General features: G+C 29.9%; 1 non-coding gene across 1 annotated transcript; it reads left to right on the plus strand.

Moving 5' to 3' along the window:
- Positions 1 to 5,827: 5,827 nt before the first annotated feature.
- Positions 5,828 to 5,901, plus strand: Trnan-guu (transfer RNA asparagine (anticodon GUU)). Its single transcript has one exon. It is a non-coding gene; the product is annotated as a tRNA-Asn (tRNA).
- The last annotated feature ends 917 nt before the right edge of the window (positions 5,902 to 6,818 follow it).

Below are 6,818 nucleotides of genomic sequence, written 5' to 3' on the forward strand. Positions count from 1 at the left end.
GTTAAATTTTGTTAGCGTGCATAATAAAAAAAGTGAGTGGCAGGCAATAAAAATTAACATTGAACGGAATATATGCAGCTTTCGTTATTTTTAATTCCCTGAGACTTTAAACATACACACTTATTTACTTATACATCTGTAATTGAATGCACGTGCCAATTTTTTGGTTCCTTCTTTATGAAATGCTGAAGAAAGGTGGGTGAAGTGAGAGAAACCAAATAGGTAATAAGTTGTATTTTAATTTTTTTAATGTTCATATTTCGAATTATTCCTTCTTTGTTCTTGCAGTAAAATACCGATAATTCATTGCCCTGAAGTCTACCAGAGGTTAATATCGCTATATCTCCACGTTTATTTGCAATGACTTCTCCAATGGTTAAATATATATATAATAGCTTTCTCAGAAGAATTGTATTTTTTGCATTTTTTAATTTTGGAAAATTATGCAGCACTTTTTAAAATTAACTGTTAAAATTTCGCACAATTATCTGAATTTGTTTTTTAAACACAAAAGCAAGCCCTAAAAGTTTCTTAGAGTTACAAAATTCTAAATGGAAAATAAATTATTTTACCTAGGGAAAGAAAAACAAATTTTTGTTGTTATGTGAAATTAATAATTCAGATATCAAAGAAATTTTATAAAAATAAAAAAAGCCTAAAAATTATATTTGGGGCAGGCATGCACATATTTCAAAAAAAAAATTGTTTAAATAAAAAAAGTATAAATAATAAACACTTAAAAAAATTTAAGAAAATCAAAAAAAAAACTTTTATTGAAAAAACTTGTGCATATATTTTAAAAATAAAAAAAAATTAAAATTTTATTAAATAAAAAAATTGCAATTATAAATATTTTATAAAAAATATAGGCAAAATTTATAAAAAAAAGTATTAAAAAACTTTACTTAATGTTTCAAAAAAAAAACAAATCAAAATTATAAAAAAAATTAAAAAAAAAAAATAAAAAAGAATAAAAAAAATATTTGAAAAATGTTATTGAAAGCTATATAAAGAAAAATTATTGCAAGAAACTCATGCACATATATAAACATTTTATAGCATAAAAAATTCACAATTATAAATATTTTATAAAACATATAAGAAAAATGTATAAGGAATTTTATTTAAAAAAATTGTAAAAATAAAAAACTAAAAATTTGTAAAATAAAACAATTTGCAATTACAAATATTCTGAAAAAATAATTGGAATGATATAAAAAAAGATTTTATTGAAAAAAAAACACATATACACATTTTTCAAAAATAATAAAGAGAAAATGTATAAAACAAAAAAAAAATCGAAATTATAAGCATTTTATAAAAAAATTTCATAAATATATATAAAAGTTTATTGAAAAAACTAATGCACATATTTCAAAACTAAAAAGAAAAAAATTATAAACTTTTAATAAAAAAACACATATTCACATATTTCAAAAATAATAAAATCAGCAAATAGAAAATTATAAATACTTTATAAAAAGATAGAAAAAAAATATTAAAAAATTTCATTAGAAAAAACAATTTTAATAAAAAAAAGTAAAAAAGAATTTGTTGTAATAAATAAATTAATAAAAAAATAATAATTACATATTGAAAAAACATATTAAATGAAAATAAAATTTTCTAATGAACTAATTATTCCAAATTGTACTCAGAGTACCCAGGTTGTTACTATATCGGGGTTTACATTTATTGTTCAAAAACTTGTTCTATAGGGTGGGCCATGTAAAATTTGCTTTTTGAATCGGCTATAAAAAAAACTAGTCAATATTTTTTCAAACTTTTTATTTTTATTTTAAAGATTGAACATTGTCACTTATGAATCAAAAATAATATCATTCAAATGACTGCCACGACTGGCTATACAGTAGGCCTTAACGGCTCCCAACGGGCTTAAATCACAGCTCCGAGGCGGCCAATTGATATCGGAATTCAAAAACGGTAGCCAAAAGTTCGAGTGTAACTTTGGCAGTGTGACAAATTGCACCGTCCTGTTGAAACCAAATGTCGTCCATGTCATCCTCTTCAATTTTTGGAAACAAAAACTCGTTGAGCATATCACGGTAACGCTCGCCATTTACTGTAACCGCGGAAGAAGAAGAAGACTTACCACTTTGGAAATAGGTTTTCAATATTTCCCATTTCGTAAATGTCAAACCTTTAAGTAAATTATGAACACATTTAACATGTCATTTGTGTTACCATTCTCAAAAAAATAGGTGGTTCAAAAAGCAAACGCTATATGGCCCACCCTGTATTTGCTCAAAAGAAACATTTATCGATATATATAATAAATACAAAAGGTCATTGGAGCAATTGCTCGCTCGTCTAGGAGTTTCCTTCTTAGATGCTTAAATTGGGTGGTGGGAGATAATATCACGCCTCTTTTTGTTTATTTCCAAAGTTATTGACCTAGTTATCCGAACTGTTTTTGCCAAAAATGAGACACTAACGCTTCTTCTGATTTTTTTATTGGTTTCTAGTAATTCTTTGAGGAACAGGAGTTTTCTTCAAAGCATGATGACGCTATCAATTTATTAGTATTCTGAAACTTAAGTAACTAAATATTGTAAAAGCAATAAGCAAGAATTTAAATAAACATAAAACAACACACTTTGACCCGACTTTAACAGTTTGCACTCGGCAAAAACTCAAACGCTAACTTTAACATCAAATAACTGAAGCCAAATCAACAGCCAAATTAGAATTTTCATTTTGTGCTTTTTTCAGTGCTTCTTATATCAAGCCCTTATTATATACAGACACGACGGCATACAAACAAAAAAATAAAAAAAATCCTATATCAAATATTTTGATTAATTTGTTCTTCAAGCCAAAATATTTGCAAATTTAAAAAAATAATTATAAAAATTAATAAAGGTAAAAATTCAAAATTTATTATTATAAAAAAGCACCTATTAACAAAACACAAAATTATAGAAATAACATTTCATACCAATAAATGTAATATATAAATATTTTATATAAAAAAATGTGTGCCAAATATTCGCTCTTACTTCATTCTCAAAGTCAACAGATTTGCAAAAGTTTGAAGGAACAAATATTTAAAAGAATTCGATAGTTACATATATTCTCATTTGAATATCTTCTTGGACAACCTTGATGATGGAAATGGTAATCATCAGCTAATGAAGGTAATAGAGAAACGTTTCGGAAGTTTCTGGAGCAAAGTTAACTTAAGTCAAGTTTTTTAAGTTTGTTAAGTTTTCTGGAACAAATTTGTAGGAGATTCTAGTTCATTTTACACAGAAGATACGGATTCTTAAACCAAAAATGTACCTCTTTCAATTTTAGCAAGAACATTATTTGGCAATATCTCGCAAACTATATGAAAGAGTAGTAGAAATGACGTAAACCTGAGTAAGCTGAGTAGCGCAAGACTAAAGACTGCTCAAAGATGACCCCAAGTGTTATAATCGACTCCATTCGCGACAGCATAGGATGGGTCTGTTTACTGAGACAGCAAGCCGACTGTATCTGGAAGACGACGAAACGGACGTCTCAACATATTTAGTGTGCATGACCGACCTTACCTAGTCACATTTTGTAAGAGAAGCTTATTCTATGATTGTAAGAAACGTGGCTATCAATAGCCTCTTAGTCTTTATAATGAAAGAAGTCTGCAGATGTCTCGTGCATTGAAAGGTATATATATATAATTGGCGCTTACACCCTTTTAAGTATTTGGCTGAGCTCCTCTTCCTATTTGTGGTGTGCGTCTTGTTGTTGTTCCGCAAATGGAAGGACCTACAGTTTCAAGCCGACTCCGAACGGCAGATATTTTTATGAGGAGTTTTTTCATGGCAGAAATACACTCGGAGGTTTGCCATTACCTACCGAGGGGCGACCGCCATTAGAAAAAACTTTCTCTTCATTTTTGGTCTTTCACCGAGTTTCGAACCTACGTTCTCTCTCCGAAGGGTAGTCACGCACCAATCCATTCTGCTACGGCGGCCGTTACAGCCTTTTGTATCTATTTTTACAGCTTCTTTATAGAATACAAAATTAAAAAAAATGTTTGTAAACATATTTTTTGTAATTTGGTTTGAATAAAAAAAATTGTTTGTAAGAAAATTTTATTATTCAAAATTTATAATTTTTTCAAAAAACGTTTTTATATTAAAAAAAAAGTTTTTATAACATTTTTTTAAACGATGTTTTCATTTTGAAAAAAAAAAGAAAAAAAAGTAAATACATTTTTTGTTAGCCAACAAATGTCATTCACTGCGAGCCAACCAATTGCGCTGGCGCTTTCGCTTTTTCATCTCACCTCTAAATAAATATTAGCAAATCGTAGAAAACCAGAAAGCCAACCGGCCGCCGGATTAAGTTATTCAGAGAATTTTTATCGCATTTATTTATGCATGTCCGCATGCAAATATTTGACCCACTTTGATTTGTAGCTGTTTTGGCAACAACTCTTTATGCAAATTAGGCAAGACAAACGAGAGATAAAATCTAAGAAAAAAAACCAAAAAAAAAAACACAGCTAATGAGTCGCTTGCGAACACTCAATCTAACATTGACTGCATTTAATGGCGTTGATTAAAATTTTATTTCAATTAAATTGGCACGCTCACGGCTGAAGAAGATTTGCAACTTTTTTTGATTGCATCCGTTTTTAAGTGTTTGTTTTTCTTTTGCTTTGCACGAAATTATTTTCAGCCGACTGACGTGCATCTGTGGTCATTCAAACACGCATTTTCAATTTTGTACTCTTCAATCTGAAGTTGTTTTTAATGCAATTTGCAATTTGTATCTATGGTTTTTTTTCTTTGATGCGGCACATGTTAGCTTTTTCGAATGGCTGCCAGTACACATGCACATACATATATACATACATATGCGTGCTCTTGCTCATAACGCACTGCCAATCGCTCTAGCAGCGCCAGTTCAGTGCCTTAGTGGGGTTTATAGTAGTTGACATAAACGTCAAGGTGAGCGATTGCAAACTCTGCTTTAATTGCTTTTGATGAATTTCAAATTAAAATTATATATTTCAAGTTTGGCGGTTTTTACTAGATATTATTTATATTTTTTATTACTCCTATGGTTACTGGCCCTACGAGGCGGTTCTCTGGTAATTGTTGCTGTAGGAGGGTCTTTATCAATTTGCATCACTTTGACAGTAAATTTGTATGGGCGAGTGCCACATATCCAGACTTGAATACACTTTTAAGTCTGTTAGTATGAGTTTACAGCATTTTACGCAGGCGTGAAGGCTATTGCAATGAAATAGGAAGTGCCCTTGGTACTAAAGACTTGTAGTGACAGATATTTCTGAATCATTTCATGAATTTCAATTAATCTTGATTCCTAGATTGAGTGAATTGAGAGGAGGCGAGAAAAAGAATGTAACTATATGGCATGTATATGGACATAGTCTAGTGTCTAGACTCTCTAGTCTTTTCTGATAACCTCTCGAAAGTTCATGCCTCTTTCATGCATGAATGTGGCACCTTTCTGTTCTTTGCTTTAATCTAGTTAAAAAAAAAAACAAAAAAACAAAAGAAAGAAGAAAAATGAAAGTGTAAAAGCAATGAAAATGTATTTTGACTTCTTTAGGATGGAATTGTCTACTAAAAATGAGTACTGGTACATTTTTCGCGCATGACCATGGGCAGGATTGAAAATAATACTTTAGCTGGACCGCTTCAACAACATGTGCGCGTCTGGATATTAGCCTACAAATTAAAATCGGAAATAATAGAAGCAGTAATCATTCCTGGTTATCATCACCTTAGCTGTGGACTACTGCTGTTGGGACACTGACAATACATATGACGTCGGCGCTTTTTAAGTAGCCTCCGTGGCGCAATTGGCTAGCGCGTTCGGCTGTTAACCGAAAGGTTGGTGGTTCGAGCCCACCCGGGGGCGCACACAAAATTTTTGTAATTTAAATGATTTGAATACGGAAAGTGCTATAAAACATTTTTGAATAAAGAAAACAATAACAAATAATAGAAAAAAAAAATAAAAAAAAAATAAATAAAAATAAAAAAATAAATAAAAATAAAAAAATAAATAAATAAAAATAAAAAAATAAAACCCAAATAACTCAATTCTGAAATTCAAACACTGGTGTCAAATAAATTATTTTCAATAAAAAAATAATAATAATTACCGAAATTTATGCTAATTATACGTAAATTAATGAAACTGCATGAATGAGCAGTTGTTATTAAAACAACAACAAAACCAAGCAACTGCAAATAGTTTATATGTGCTTGCCATAGACAAGAGACATTTTATCGGGTGTTTTTTTAGTTGCATGACAACAAGCGATATTTATTTATTAATTAAGCCAATATAACAGATTCATATAGACTAAGTGGACATATATTAAAGTTAATAGGCATTCAAAAAAGAAAGTACAATTAAACTATTTACAATAAATATTCAAAAATTTCTATAAGGTATCTTTTGAAAATGAAAAAACTATCTCAACAAATTTAGAGATTTTATTAAACTCAATTAAGGCTCCAGTAATAGGAGCATTTTGAGCATAAAGAGATTTGAGAGACCAACATAGAAGAACTCCGAACTACGCAGAGCTCGAGTCGGAATATTAAAGAAAATTGGGCCGGAATATTAAAGAAAATCCTCTGAAGAAGCACCGGATAGTCAACAGCGCCACGGGTTAAGTCAATAATGAAAGACAAAGATTGGATTATTCTCCTGTTCTGATAACTATGATTTGACGGCGGAGAATGGCAAATTGTGTGGGCATTTCTGTTGTCTGTTTAGTAAGGTTTTACAAGTCATCATGAATCGTTTAACGCCAGAATTATACG

This window comes from Anastrepha obliqua, chromosome 4 (assembly GCF_027943255.1).
Source record: "Anastrepha obliqua isolate idAnaObli1 chromosome 4, idAnaObli1_1.0, whole genome shotgun sequence".
In the NCBI taxonomy this organism is placed as follows: domain Eukaryota; kingdom Metazoa; phylum Arthropoda; class Insecta; order Diptera; family Tephritidae; genus Anastrepha; species Anastrepha obliqua.